This window comes from Apus apus, chromosome Z (genome assembly GCF_020740795.1).
Source record: "Apus apus isolate bApuApu2 chromosome Z, bApuApu2.pri.cur, whole genome shotgun sequence".
Classification (NCBI taxonomy): domain Eukaryota; kingdom Metazoa; phylum Chordata; class Aves; order Apodiformes; family Apodidae; genus Apus; species Apus apus.
This window is the reverse complement of record NC_067312.1, coordinates 15,524,816-15,539,688: the sequence shown is the minus strand read 5'-3', so window position 1 is coordinate 15,539,688 and position 14,873 is coordinate 15,524,816. Positions and strand designations below refer to the sequence as shown.

At 44.0% G+C, this 14,873-nt stretch overlaps 1 protein-coding gene across 3 annotated transcripts in view; it reads right to left on the bottom strand.

Annotated features, from left to right (window-relative positions):
* Positions 1-11,039, bottom strand: part of GHR (growth hormone receptor) — a 137,907-nt gene extending 126,868 nt beyond the window's left edge. Inside the window, exons 1-2 of one of the 3 annotated variants that reach the window (XM_051641912.1) lie at positions 10,615-10,851; positions 5,915-6,042 (exon numbers count right to left, since the gene is read on the bottom strand). The gene's annotated coding sequence lies outside the window, so the exon portion shown is untranslated. Of the gene's footprint in view, positions 1-5,914; positions 6,043-10,614; positions 10,852-10,982 lie in introns of those variants that run through there. The other 2 variants (XM_051641913.1, XM_051641911.1) reach the window with 2 other exon arrangements.
* Positions 11,040-14,873: the final 3,834 nt, after the last annotated feature.

Genomic DNA, 14,873 nt, shown 5'->3' with positions numbered 1-14,873 from the left:
CTATGCTCTACACAGTGACTTGCCAGTAATAAGGGAAAGAAAATCAACATGCATTTAATGCTATGGATATGTCTTTAAGCCAAACAATGCCCAGAAATTCTAATACTACATAAATACATCCAAAGTTTGTCATGCTATCTGCAGAAGATTCCCTACTTATAGCCCGATAAGGTTCTGTGTCACTCCTGAAAAAGGAGTTACCAGGGCAGTTTTGAAAGCATCATTCATTCCTCACCCCCCTACACACACACAAGTCCGTGAAGAAAAGGTCGAGGGAATGTGTGTAGTTCTGTTTGTTTTTACTGTTTTGAATGACAAAACAACAGAGTCAACAGCATTAGTCCTTTTCTGTCCTAACTGAAGTGCTTAAGACAAAAGACAAAGAAATGAATGCTAAGAGCAGTAAGGGTCAAGGCCCAAAGCCAGAGCTACCAATAAGGAACTATGTAGAATGCCCAGAAAAGTCCCTGCTGTTGCTACCTCCATCCTCAGTTTACTGTGTTAAAAAGCTGTCTGCACTTGACATCTTAGTACTTTAATGCATCCCAGAAAACTTATACAAGGTGAAGAACCAATGCTAGCTTGTTCAATGTGCTTTTTTAGTGCTTTTTGCTGTTGTTGCTTTTCAATGTCTGGATTCCTCTGGTACTGTTCCGTGTGATGACGGCACCTACAAACCATTGCCAGCCACCTGCACTATAATCTGCACCAACAGAACAAAACCCAGATTAATGTTCATCCTTCCAAGGAAGTTGTCCTATTTCTGCCCAGTAACTGCCAGAATTAATACGGTTGCCTGTGCTTCCCACTACTCTCTGCTAGCCTCTCTCTCCTCTGGTGTCCCAATGCCACCAGCTTCTTCTGCTCTTAGGGACACTTAACATGTGGGCTTTATCATCCGCTGCTTCTCCTGCTCCAGCATCAGAGGAAGCCGGTTGCTGTGAGCCCCAACACAGAGAGACACCAACTGCTGCTCTGCAGCAGTCCGGCAGAGGGTCCCAGCAGGAAGGGGACGGTGTCTGGCAGCCATGCTTCCCGTTTGCTAGATTCCCAGCTAATGGATTCCCAGCTGCTATTTCCAGCACAGCTCAGCGCTTGCCCCAAGCTGGTTCCAATCTGCCTTCTCTGGAAGCACCCCACAGGCCGCAGCTTGTGAGCAATTCTGCTTCTTCTGACTGGAAATGTTAGTAACATTCTTTCAGAGCACCTATCTGTATTGTTAAGGTAGGGAGCAAGCCGGGCATCTGGAAAACAGCAATCTGCTCAGATATGAAGCAACACCACTAACACAGGGTTCTGCCAGTGGCCACCAGAGAAACCCTGCCAAAGCACAGTGATGTGGCAAGAGATAAGGATGGCTCATTCATCCTCTGAAAGAAGCTTTTCTTAGGCCTTCCACGCTTTCTCTAAACCACATAATTCAGAAAATCCAACCCAAAATTGAAAGCCAATTTTCAGTCAAAAGAGCTGGAATAAAGAGAAGGAAGTAACTTGGCTATGCTTATTAAATATAATGATGAGGCTCAATATGGATTGTATACAAGACAGAAACACATAGTTCAATCAATCTGGATGTATTTTTCTTCTTTATGGATTGTTCTGTTAAAGATGTGCTGTAAGTGGGATGCATGTCCAGTAAGCTACGGATCAACACTGATATTTAGTTTTGTCAATTATTTAATATGACAGCATAAAAACAGTCAGAAGAAAATAAGAAAGCCTCCTACAGAAGCCTCTGCAAGTAATCTGCCTTATTCTTCCTCACGGCTGGTACTGACACCACTGACACAGCAGACTTTAGAAGTGCTCCTCCCATCTCCATCTGCTGCCCTGCACACCCTCTGGCAGGCTGGCTCACAGTAACTTTTCCACAGAGTAAGAGCCAGTAACTCTAATGAACATCACCCTATTAGGTCACAGAGGGTCTATAAAAGATGACAACATAAAGGATGTTTATATATACTGTAATATAAACATAAGGAATTTCTAAAAAGGGTTTGTACCCTGCTAGAAAGAGTTTAGGGGTTCAAAATGAAACTTAAAAAAATTAATTGACCAAGCCTGTTCAAGTGCTGCTCTCAGCTGAGCAAAGGTTCTGGCATGTGGCTCCAGGGGCAGAGGAGCCTCACCACCCCCAAGGGGGCATATGAAAAGCCCCAAGAAGAGAGAGCTGTGTGACCTGCAGACCCAGCAGTGACAGCCAAGGCCACTGCTCTGTCATACTGCTCAATATGAGCAGGGATGAATGTACTTCTCCCGCCAATTTCCACAGTATCTGGTCAGTGCAGGTGTCTGAGATGTAGAGGGTGGGAGGGACTACCTTTTTTTCCCCATAAGAGCATACTTCTGCTTTATACAAACAGGATTACCAAGCCACAGCATCCTCTCAGATCAGGCTGCTTGGCAGGAGCCTTTTAAATTAAATTTTAAAAAGCCAGACAAATAAATAACTAGTGAGAGATACCTCTTCTGTTTCAGCTAACAACAAATGGTGCCAGTCATTTTTATTGACATCTTAGATTTTTTTTTCACACTTCAGCAGTAGTAAATAAAACGAAAACTGCATGTAAACAGTGTGTGTACCAGCTTCTCACATATAAAATAAGCTGGTGAAATACATCAGTTGTTTGATGAAAAAGTACCATCTTTCCATTCCCTGTTCTTTTTATGAGCTGTTGCACTGACAGGCTCCTACAACACACTGCAACCAGTACACCATTTGGAAAGCAGAGCAATGCAAGCCTCTGGCAAAACAAGTCCTTACTACCAAAACCATTTCTACTCCTACCACAGCTCTACCCACAGAGTGGCATAATAATAAATTATAATAATTAAAAAAGAGAAAATATTTTCCAAAATCAATCTGAAAATATACTTCTGAGTACAATTCAAATTATACTTGAATGTTTAGTAATCTAGGAGGTTTTGGGTTTTTTACCATGTTTCAGTCCAGGTGTCTCAAACATCCTTAAACAAATATTTATAATTAAGTATGTCCTTTTGATTACTGGTCACTTAAAATTCAGTTTTCCTTTTAAGACAGACTTGGAACTATTTGGTTCCATTATAACTTCAGTCTTTCCTTATTCATTCAACAGTGTCCCAGGCTTTCACATCCTAGTCTTTCTACTTCCACATATTCCATTTTGTTTCAGACATTACGCACAATTTGTATGCAGACCCTGGCTCTTGATCCCTCCCACCATAAAAACATCCTTCCCTTTTCTGTATGATTTAGTAAACAGAAGCACCTGTAGAAAATGTACACCCACTGTGGAGAACCTCTCTTCCGCTCCGAGATCTCAAACGGTTAACCAGGCTCTCAGGTTCGTTAGGCTTGAAGTAACATTCAAATGATAGGCCAAAATTATTTAAAAATTAATTATATCTGAAATTTGCACCTCAGCATACTAAACTGAAGCATCTGTGTTAAGATTTTTGTTACACTGTTCAATGTCAAAGTGAACAATTAGTCGGGAGGAGTCTCTCTTCCTAAATCCTATGTTCTTTCTCCTTGGCAGACAAACTTTTTATTCCTACTGGATCCATAAAGCTCCCTTGGGCTCTTATAGAGAGCCTCCGCCTGCAGTAGTAGAAAGGGAGAGGAAAATGGACTAGCAGTGATTTTCACAATACTTCTGATTCCTTTAATAAAACATTAATTATTTGTTTATAATTGGAAAAAAACAATAGAACAGGCTACAACAAATGCATAGACACAAAAGTAAAGAGCATTACTTTTTCCACCATGGCTTGAAGTGCATTCAGTAATGTCACATGCTGGATCAAAGACCTTGTACATCGGATACAGGTTCTACATAGTTACACACAAAAAGCCTGAAAAATCAATGATGTATAAAGCTTCTTCATTCAAGTATTTTTGTTCTTCCCCTTGCTCCAACGAAAGCCAGGCAGGCCCTCACACCACTTAAAACAGGTTATTGCCACCCTTCCTTAATGTCACCACCAGCACCCCTGTAGTCAGCCAAAGCCTTAAGAACAACTGAACAACACCCACTGTAGTTAACACACTTGCCTGTGCCTTGTGGTGGACAGATTACATGCCACTGAAAAAGTGTGTCTGGACTCAGTAAAATCAAATAAATTAATTCATCTCTCAAAGCTATGTATTATGTCAAGGAAATGAGCTATTCAAGAAAAACACTTAACTAAGAACCATCAATACTGCGGCACAGGCTGCTTTACAACAATGACTGCTTTTTCTGAAATGGTTTCTAAAGTGATATGGCCCCCCTTATAAAATGCACGTTAGTGCAGGAAGATACCAAAGCTCATCACACGGTTCCACAAAAATAGCCTTCCTCACAGGGAAGTGGAGAGGCTATTTCCCCCTGTCCCAGGCTGCTGTCCCTCCGTGCCGTACATGCTGTCCTGCACCAGCAGAACTGGCTGGTGTACAGGAGGCTGGCAGTGACTGTATCACATAACAAGCATCTCTCCTGTGCAGTGTTTGTTACCACCACCCAGCATGAGCAGACCCAGAGACTCACTGTTCTCCAAAGGTCAGAAATCACAGCTAAAAGTTAGCATAAAGCACCGTCCTGCATTGTATTTCTGATCCTGTTGCAGCAACATTGCCACCATGAGTAGAACAGTTCATCCACACATACTGGACCAGCAGGTTGGCACTGCATGGACCATACACAAGTCAAGCCTGGAAATGTTTAGCTGGCTGAGTTTCAGTTACATGTGTGGATGAGCCCAAAACTGCAAACAGATTTGGGAAAAAAGAGCAGGATTTCCCACTGCATGCTGCAAATCATTCCTTCTGGTGGCTCAACTCACTGTAGCAAGCCCAGACCTAGTATATATCCTTCAAAAGCCAGGACTCAACTTGGAAGATCAAAGCCCCAGCATAAGCACAGCTCACTGGGCTTGATCTGCACACGCTGTGAAGTACAGATCAGCTCGTGGAGTCCTGACCACACTGCATTCTGCCTTATTTACTTAACATCTGACTTAGTCCTTAGAGCTGCTCTGTTCCTGAAATAAAACTGTCATAGTCATTACAAAAACATAGATTTTCTTAGTAAGTGAAAGTGTCAGTGTTCTTCGGACATACCTTATTAGGTTAAGCCATAAAAAAAATAATCAAAGCCAGAGATACTGCAGCTCATTTCTTCAAATTGCTTTTGTCCTCTTGATTCTCAGCCCAGACCTCCCCTACTTTGGGCAGAACAGATAAAGCTTGGTCCCAAATGTAAACACCATCAGTCCTCCAACTCAGGTGAAGCAAGGGATACAAACTATCACCTAGAAAGAATCTTGTTTGTTTTTTTTTCCACTCACTTTTTATAGCATCACATAAAGCCAGTAGTAATCTCATCAAAACAGTACAGAAGGCATTGCTGAAAACAATTATAAAGCAGTTGGTAACATGGTTCTTGAGAAAGCAGAATTTAATAAGTATTTGGTACCAAATTCAAACAATATTTCCAGTCATGCAATAAAGGAGAGCTCACTGCATCAACTCATTCTCAAGGTGCCACTGACATGAATTCCTGTGTGTGTGCAAAAGGCACGCAAAAAAACCCAAACAAATATGAAATATAGCAGAAATCAGGCTGCTAGCTGAACATTTGAGAGCAGCTGGGAATAAGGCATGCAGTTTGTGAAGCAAAGCAAAAGCTGACAAGCATGCTCATTTAACAGAGACTGCTGAAATAAAATTTGTTGGTTCTTTCAGTCTATTTCTCTTGCCCTATTGACTCTCTTTCATGGCCAGACTACTGCTACCCAATCCCCAAACTCCAACAGGCACAAAAAGTTGCTTGGCTATACCAATAAGGTTGTTGAGATGAACACATACAGATGAAAACCTGAAACAGTTGCATACTGGTCAGGCATACAGCCAACTGTTCACAGAACTAATACAGATATGGTTTCGACCTACCGGGTACCATCCGTGCATCTGAGATATCTACTGGAATATGCAGCCAGCGCACTGGGATTTGAACAAACCCAGCATTTTATAGGTGCAGTGGATTTTCAAGGCTAGAAACCGCCATTGCATGTCTCTACCTGGAAAAGAACAAGAAAAATACTTCTGTTCTCCCCAAATTCTGGGCTGGCCAGACCTGAATCAGCACCATAGCAAAAGCTGGAGTATTGAGCAACCATATCAGGCTGCCCAGGACCACAAAGGTATGACAGCCTGGGGTGCAAGCCAATACCCAGTGAGCACGGTACTGAACAGCTCCTGCTAATAAGTTAGGATTTGGTTTTTCTCACCAAGTTTTATGAATCTCATTTTCTCCTGAGGCAGTAAAAGTTCAAACCCAATTTAAGCGCTTGAGTGATGAAACCTGATGGTTGTTATTAATAACCTAACTCTTTCCAACTACCCCTCAGAGCTGTTGTGTATTAGCTGCTGACAAACCTGTACTGCACAAAAATTACTCTGCAGAGCATCTGAAAGTTTATGTTTGGACTGACTACTTATAAATTTAATTTGAAGACTGTAATATATTTATGACAGAATTTAAACAGCTTTTAAAGTTCTAAATGTTAATTTTCTGCATCTCTATTATTGCCTAGTGTTTAAATGGTACCCAAATGCAACTGATTATTCCTATTTATGTCTTCACATATCAGCTTTGTTCTAGGATTATGAGCAAGCTCATTATGTGATAAGATACAGATCTGCCGCCTCAATGAGTGTAAAGCCAGTGAAGCATTTTGTCTTCGCACATTCTGAGTTCAGTTTCCTGTATTATGCACCCACTCTAGGTAGTCACCTGTACTTGATACACAAAGCCTTGCATGTCTAGCACTGTGATACAGTAACGCTGCATCTCTCTGAGTGTCTACAGAAAAGGGGAGATGGGAAAGTGTAACTCCTTCAACACCAGAAGAATGGTTGCTGTGTTTACTTTCCTACTGCAGAGGGTTAAAATTTTCTGCTAAATTTACCAGAGCTCCATAGCCTCACATCAGCATTCTCCACGCAGAGTTTGTTGCCTCCACCACATCTCCAGCAGCCTCCATGCCGCCCCGTATGACCTCCACCTGTGTGACCATGGTCCCACAGTGGATCCCTTCCACAAAACATAGCCACTAGTTTCAACACTATCAGGACAAAAGACTACGTTGCGGACTGTATCGCTACAAAAAAGAATATCTTAATAACTCAAAGCTTTTAAATTGCGCATTTAGAAGATACGGGTGGTTGGCATCATGGTCTGTGGATTTTTTTGCAAAGTCAAAAGAGTAACATAGATGTGATTAGTATGGTAAGTCTGAGTAACTTGACAGAAAGCATTTTAAAGCTCACAAATGCTTGATTATTGTTACAATGCTTCAGCTACTGACTACATGAATAACACGAATGGGAACTACCTCACACCTGAAAGGTTATGCTGAACCAAATGCCTGAGCACGTGCATCTACACATTTAATAAAAGTGGCTCAAGCATCAGATTACTGCTTGAAGCAGAAGACTAGACAAAGGTGTTTTCCAGCAGCTATTCCTTCAGTAAAAATAATTTTAACTGCCCTTTACATCATCACAGCATCATACCTCTGAAATGCTCAGCAAACAGTGAGGAACATTACCTTGTTTAAGTAAGACATTAAGTCTCATACTATTTCAAACCACCCTGCTACTGTAAACCATTTCTGAAGTTTACATTAACTCAGTAGTAAAAACCCCAAAGTTTCTGATTATTAATTTATTTTCAATAGAATTCCTGCTTTCTAAAGGCCAATAAAATATCAAGCCTAAATGTATTTTCATTTCATAATCTGCAGTAAATGTGATAAGGACAGCATCCATCTCTGTCAGCAAACAGCCTTTACAGTTTACTGGGAAAAATTGTTTCTCATACATTCAGAACCAGCTCTTTGGTACGCGGATGCACGTCCCTCACAAATTAAAATTACGTGTAAATAAACATCCATGTCATACAAAGAACTTACATTTGGATTCATATACAATAAAGATTTCCCTTGTGATAAACAATGTGAGCACAAAGTGTTCCTTCAAGTCTGACATAAATCTGTTCCTGCCAAGCTAGTATCTTGTTGCGTCAGCCTTTTGCCTTCACCACGACTATAGTGGCAGCCCTGCCGCCTGTCTGCCTGCTTTCCTCACACTGGCCTTTTCCCAGAATCACCATCCTGGCTCCACTGGGCCAAAGATTTGTCTTTCCATCAGATAAATAACTTGTGAAAAAATAAGGAAGATCCTTTTAGCTAAAAGCAACCTAACCCTCTAGCGAGCGCATAATTTAGAACTCCTATGTGGACTGGGCAGAGTCCTTACTGCACTCCTTACACTGCCTTTCACCACCAACCTTCCCCACCAGCTTTCCCCTCTTCTTCCTATAATTTTTATTTATTTGCAATGTGTTGAAAATGTTTTTGACACTTACCTTAACACTGCAAGAGATTCAATGGGGCTGAATGCAAGTGCTGTTGCGTCCAATAATATGTTTTTAACCAGATTAAAAAAATAATTAAAAAATCAAAGCATATCTGCTTACATTGTTTTCTCAATTGCAAATATACACAGCTTCCATTTTTTTCAATGAAAATCTGGTATTTCAAATAAGGTACATAATGTTATATTTATTCAGCTTGATGCTTCCATTAATAGCACAAGACAAATACTAGGTTTGATAAAAAACAATTTCTGCAGCAAAATGAAGCTTCATTGGATAGCAGCAAGGGCTACCTATGGTTTATATACACAACTGAAACGTACACGTAGCCAAGGCAAAAAAAACCCCACGAGCAAAAGTTACACCCTAAAAGGCCCGATATATATCGTACTTCCTCAGTCTCCAGATCATGGAAAAGAAAGGTACCAATCCAGAATTAGGGGAGCTGCCAGCCAAGATTTATTTGAGCTTTCCCTACTGAAAACAGGCCCGAGAGGTCACACACCCTACCGCCTTCTACCTCAGTTAGTTAAAACTTGCAGAATGGAGCCCCGCACATCTGGCCCGGACGCCCGTCGTGGCAGAGCCAGCCCAGCGCCCGCCGGCAGCACCGAGCTCTGGCGCTACAGCTGCTGCGGAAAGCAGCTCCTCGTGGTGCTGCACCGTGCTGGGCGGACACATCCGCACCAGGAGACACCGAAACAGCCCACGGCTAATGAAAACAATGCGTGGCCATACTCGGGAGATTTTGGCAGCAAAATATTTGGGTGGTATCTGTGACTTCTCTGTACATTTCAGTAAGTTTCAGCAGTTATTTTCATATATTTAATAAAAGCGCCACTACCGTTTACAAGCGATTTTAGAAATCACTCCTCAGAAGCATTGCAAGCTGTCCTGCCTGTCAATCTTTTGCAATTATTAAAACATGCTAACGTGCTGAATTAACATGGCAAGGAGCAATTCGTGTAATGCGAGACTGAGATGTGGTGGAGATGAAAGACACCGCATTCCTATATAAAAAGTCGTGTGAGTAACTTTCAGTAAATTACATTTATCACTCAGAGCCACAAAACATCTCAATTGCAACCTACTCTAATCTCAATACTTAAAATAGCACCTTTTAAATAAACGCTGGTATTCAAATCAATCTTACCAAATCTCCTTATATTGATTCTTTTCCCAAGTAAATTTTGACCACTGATGTGAGCAACCAAGTCGATGCTATAGCTAGGAGTCTTTCAGATTGAAGGCAAGAACTCCTGGTAAACATCTGCAGTTTTTTCTATCCGTAAACACTTGCTTAAGCCATTGATAAAATGGGGTCCAACTCAAGTTTGCTGGCTACAACTGACCCAATGAAGCAACTTAAATGCTTCATTCTTATTTCTGATTTAACCACAAACAGAAAGATAACCTGGTGTGGGTCTTTTGCAGCTCCTACACGAGGACGAAAATGAAGCTATGACCGATTACTGAAAGTTAATAATACACCAGATTCGGAACAAGATACACACTACTGAAAAGATGAGTAACTAATGCACATCCACACACTTGATGTCTAGAATTAGACAATTAGCGCCGTGAGAGTTTGCTGCAAGTATCACCGGAGACGCTGCTGTGAGAAAAGACTAGTTATTCCTCTATAGCAACACCCTGGTTTGTATATTTCTGCTCGGAGTATTTTAAGTATTTTTAACATACTCTCTTCAGATTGTTGTTTTGGTTTTTTTGTGTGTTTGTTTTGTTTTTTCCCCCGTGCAAAACTTACACGCTAAGAAATGCAATCAATTACAGATGTCACGAAAAGTTGTTGTTTTTTTTTTTTTAAAAAAAAAAGAGGGGAGGGATTGTATCAGCTGGAATTAACCACACTCCAAATAGGTTCATCACAGCAGGGAAGACCGAGACGCTGGCAGCTCATCCACCGCTCTCCCTCTGCTTTTTAAAGCCAAGCCCATATAGAAGAGAAGGCTTCTCTAAAGCACACGGTTTCTCCAGACCTGCAGGGCCATGTTTCCCGCCCCCCCCCCCCGCCATTCCCCGTCATCCCCGACAGCACGCGGGGTCACAAAACTTTCCGCCCCGCCACCGCCGGGGCTGGAAGCGAGGAATCCGTCCCGGAGCCGCCCCACGCGTCCCCCAGGGCGCTCTCCTCGCCCCCCGAGGGACGCGGCCGGCGGGGACAGGCGCGGAGCCGCCGCCCGGTACTCACCGACTGGCTCAGAAACTTCCCCCAAGTTTCGGCGGGCGGCGGCGGGCACGTCCCCCCGCCCCCAGCCCGGCAGGCGCCGGTACCATGGGAGCCCCTCAGCGAGCGGCCGCCGCGGCGGCACCGCCGGGCATCGCGTTTGCCTCCGGCCCGGGGCCGACCCCAACTCCTTCTGAGGCGACAACGACAAGACAAGAGCGAGCGAAGGCGCTGGGGCGCGGGGCTGAGCCCGCACCCCTCCCTCCCGCGGGGCGGGACGGGGCGGGACACGGCGGGGAGCCCAGCCCGCCGCTCCCCCCCGCACACCCACCCCCCCCCCCCCCGCAGCCGCGGCCGCGCCGGCAGCGCAGGCTTCGCTGCCGGGGACTTACCGAGGCTGCGGGGCGTGCAGCGGCCGCCGCCACCTCCCCCGCCTCCATGGCCGCTCGGAGGCTGGCTGTGGGCCCGCCGGCGGGAGGAGCGGGCCAGGGAGCGGGGCTGGCAGCCTGCCGGGGGAACACGTCTGGCGGGGCGGGCTCGGCGCGGCCCCGAGAGGCCCGGCTGCCCCGAAGCCGTGCCCGGTGCCTGAGACTTTCAAGGCGCCGCGGGGCTCCGTCTAGGGGAAGGCGGCGGCTACTGCAGCGCATCCCCCTCCTGGGTGGGGGAGATCTGCGCCCCGGGACCCCGCTGCTCGCTGCGGGGTCTTCGCCGAGGGGACACTCCGCTCCCCCGGAGCGGCCGTCGGGGCCGTCCCCGCGGCGCTCCCTGCTGGGGGGCGAGGTCTGCCGGCCCCGCAGGGTGCCCGCGAGGGCTGGGCTGGAGCACGGGTCTTCTATCAGGAAAGGGGTGAACCCGGTTTTAGGGGGGAGGAGGAGGAGGTGTCAGCGTGCGAGAGGCGCGGCTGCCAGGTAGAAGCGTTTTTGAAGGGCTGAAAGTGTAGTGATGGTGAGCCTGGCGCCCTGCTCGGCCGGGTGTGTGGCAGAGCACGCTCGGGGATGCGTGTTCTGAGGGGAGGCATGAGCTACCGCAAAAGGGAGAGCAGCCATCTGTTTATTTTATTTGGGAATAATTTATGTTGACCAGGTACCAGAGGTGGACGCACATGTGCAAAGGTGGCTTCAGCAGCAACGCGCTGAACTTTAAGGCCTTTGCAGTGGCCTCCCCCGTGCTGGCTCAGCATCTGGTTTCCTCCTGCAGCAGAGGTGGGGGCAAGAGCCACACAGGTCGGTGGTGTGAGAGTTTCGCAGTCATTGGGTAAAGCGTGGTGCAAAGTCCCCGCTGAAGTTAATCCAGAAGAGAATTATAGCTCACCCTAGTTCCTCACTGTGGTTTGATGAACGTGACTGCTGGTGCCACCACATGGAAGGTGCTGAATTACAGTGGCCAGGGACGGTGCAGTTCCTGGCACCTTTCACTGCTCAGGTCGCTGCTGCCCTTTCCTCGTTCTTTCAGCAGGAGCTGTGCGACTGGGCGCTGCTTGGCCTCACGGAGCCGGTGTGCCCCAAAGACTGACCTGCAAACAGCAGGTGATCAGGCCTCAGCCAGGCTGTTAGTCCGGGCTGGCCCTCTGCCCACTCCCATGAGGGTCAGACGAAACGGCGGGTGGTAGAAACGTGTAGCCGGGGCAGGGTGGACTGTGAGTTGTGACACTGGTTGTCGTCTGGCTTAGGGGAAGTGAAATCTGACATAAATATTTGTTAGAACTGTTGCTGAAATTTTAAACTAAGGGCACACAGATACATCTTATACCTACACCAGAACCATCTCTTGCCTTTTCCTCATTAAAAAAAAAAACAACAAAACCACAACACAAAACAAAACAAACAGTGAAATCAGAATTCTACATTCTTTCAGCAGTGTCAAGCAATGCCATATCCTTTCAATTCATATACACCCAAAGAGCATTTAAGTTTTAGTTCTTACCACTGGTTAGATAATTCATACCCACATCTCCTGGGAGATGCTGTGCTGCCAAACTAGCGGTTGCTCCTCAAGACTTTCATTCTTACCTCCTGCCACTGAAGCTATGACAAAGCACAATTAATAACTCATTGTGTTAGAATTTGCAGCCACAGACCTGATCCTGGCTCTGTTGTTTTGTGGTTAGAGCACTGTGTTAGGAGAGGAAGACTTGTATTCCAGCTCCAGATACATTTATGGTGTTTGCTACAGCATTCCTGTAATGTAATAAGGTCTGATAATTACAGACTGTTTTGTATTGGCCAAGTAGCAGTGCAAGTTGAACATCTAAAATACCACTTAGATAAAGCAGAGAAAATACTTTACTGCTCCCTTGTAATGTGTACAAATAAACATAGATAATAATAAATCAGTAGATCTATTATATATTTTGGTTTTATATCCTCCCCAGACTTTCTATCTATACTAGGTAACATTTTTTACTTCTTCACGTGGCAGGGGGTTTAGTTTCCTGGGGATTAATGTCAAACACAGTTCACTGCCAACAAGACTAGATTTAGGCAAAAGCAACCAAAGTAATTGTCAGTTAGAAGGCTTATGGGGTTCATGATGGAACTGGGAAGAAAGGAAATAGGTAAGAGTGTAGTTAGGGGCTCCTTTGGGGTTCTGGCTTTGGAGAGTTGAAAGTCACCAGTACACAGGTAGGAGATGGTTGAAAGTTTGTGAAATACATTCTCAGAAGTTGGAAAACAAGATAATTACATTTCTGCACACATCCCCCCCCCCCCCCCCCCCCACTAATAACTAGGACTTCACTAGGACTTCAAAATTAGGCTTTGAGTTTCCACACTGTCTACAGCTAGTTCTTGGACTGAAGTATTATAAGGATGTGTGTTATGTGGGTGTAGGATAATTAGTTTGAATTTTCTTCTTCTTCTTCTCTCCAGTGCAAGCAAATAGCATAATAACTCGTGAATGATCTCTTGGCTGCTCTCTTCTTTAAAAAAAGAAAAAAAAAAGAAAATGAAAGAAGAAAAAAGGTCTGTATTGTAATAACTAGTATACTCAGTTTCATTGGAGAATTTGGGGGGATATTTATTTGTTTGGGATGTTTATTCTGTGCTGCTAGTCTGTAGTAGTATTTTAATCATCAACAGAAATCAGCTTCAGAATATTTTAATTTGGTATCTTACGAAGCATGAATCTTAAATTGAGCTCAGCAACAATATAGGAATATATTATATTGTTTATACAACTGTTAGGAAACATCTACCTTTTAAACTCTGTATAATTTCATGTATGTCCATGTACTTCACTTATCTCTACTATCACTCTTCCAGGTTCCCCCCAATCATCTTAAAATGTCAGGTACACCAAGTCTGGCTTGAATACACGCAGTAGAGATACCTAAACTCTGACCATTTGTTCTGATGTAATATGCAATAACACCAACACCAGCTGTGGGAAACACTCTTCTCTGCATATGTGATTAGCACTTCAGTCCCTTCCAGACAGTGCATTGAAATCCTCTCCTTTCTGAGCATGATGCTCTGGAACCAGGGGAAGAAGAAATGATGGCTGAATCTGGTTTTGCTCCCTGAATATGTCAGTGTTTAATGCAGGGTTTATCAACAGGTTGTCAAATAGGATTCCAAAGCTCAGTTCATAGTAGTTCTTCATCTGGAAGAGGTTCCTTCACTTTGAAGTGGATACAGCCAGTGCACATTATACTATGATTGGCAGCAATTTCTGCAAAACTAGCTGTGAATGCCACTGTCTCAAATCTGCTTGTACAGCATAAAGGTAGTGATATTGGTAAAATCTGTCATAGGTGGAGTTAGTCCAGTCAAACTCTGGTTGCTTGTTTTAGTACGTAATAGTTTCCTATAACCAGCAAAAACTATTTTAATATGTACATTTCCAGATCAGTATAATGAGGTCCACATGCAGGGTCCATACTAGAAAAAAAGGGTTTATTTGGGTAGTAGAGTTTATACTGGAAGAAAATAAAGTGACTTTTTTGTTGCTGGACATTTTGCCAATGCAATATTGCAAAGTGGACTCTTAATTGATATTGCTCTACCTACTGAGCTTTTAGACAAGATCTGTGACTCCAAGGCCTAGTTCAAGTAGTTTGAAATTCCATATTGGTCATGGTTCAAGTGAGTATGAATGTGTGTCTATTGAGTGAGGAATACTTAAATTATAAAAGCTTTTTTAAATTTTTTAGAACTACATGAAAAACTGCAGGAAACTGAGATTAAATCAAGACATTGTTGATATTCCACATTCTTACCTGAAGATTAAATCTGTGTTTTCATCTACTTTATTTTCATTTAACACAATCACAGAATCTCAGGAAA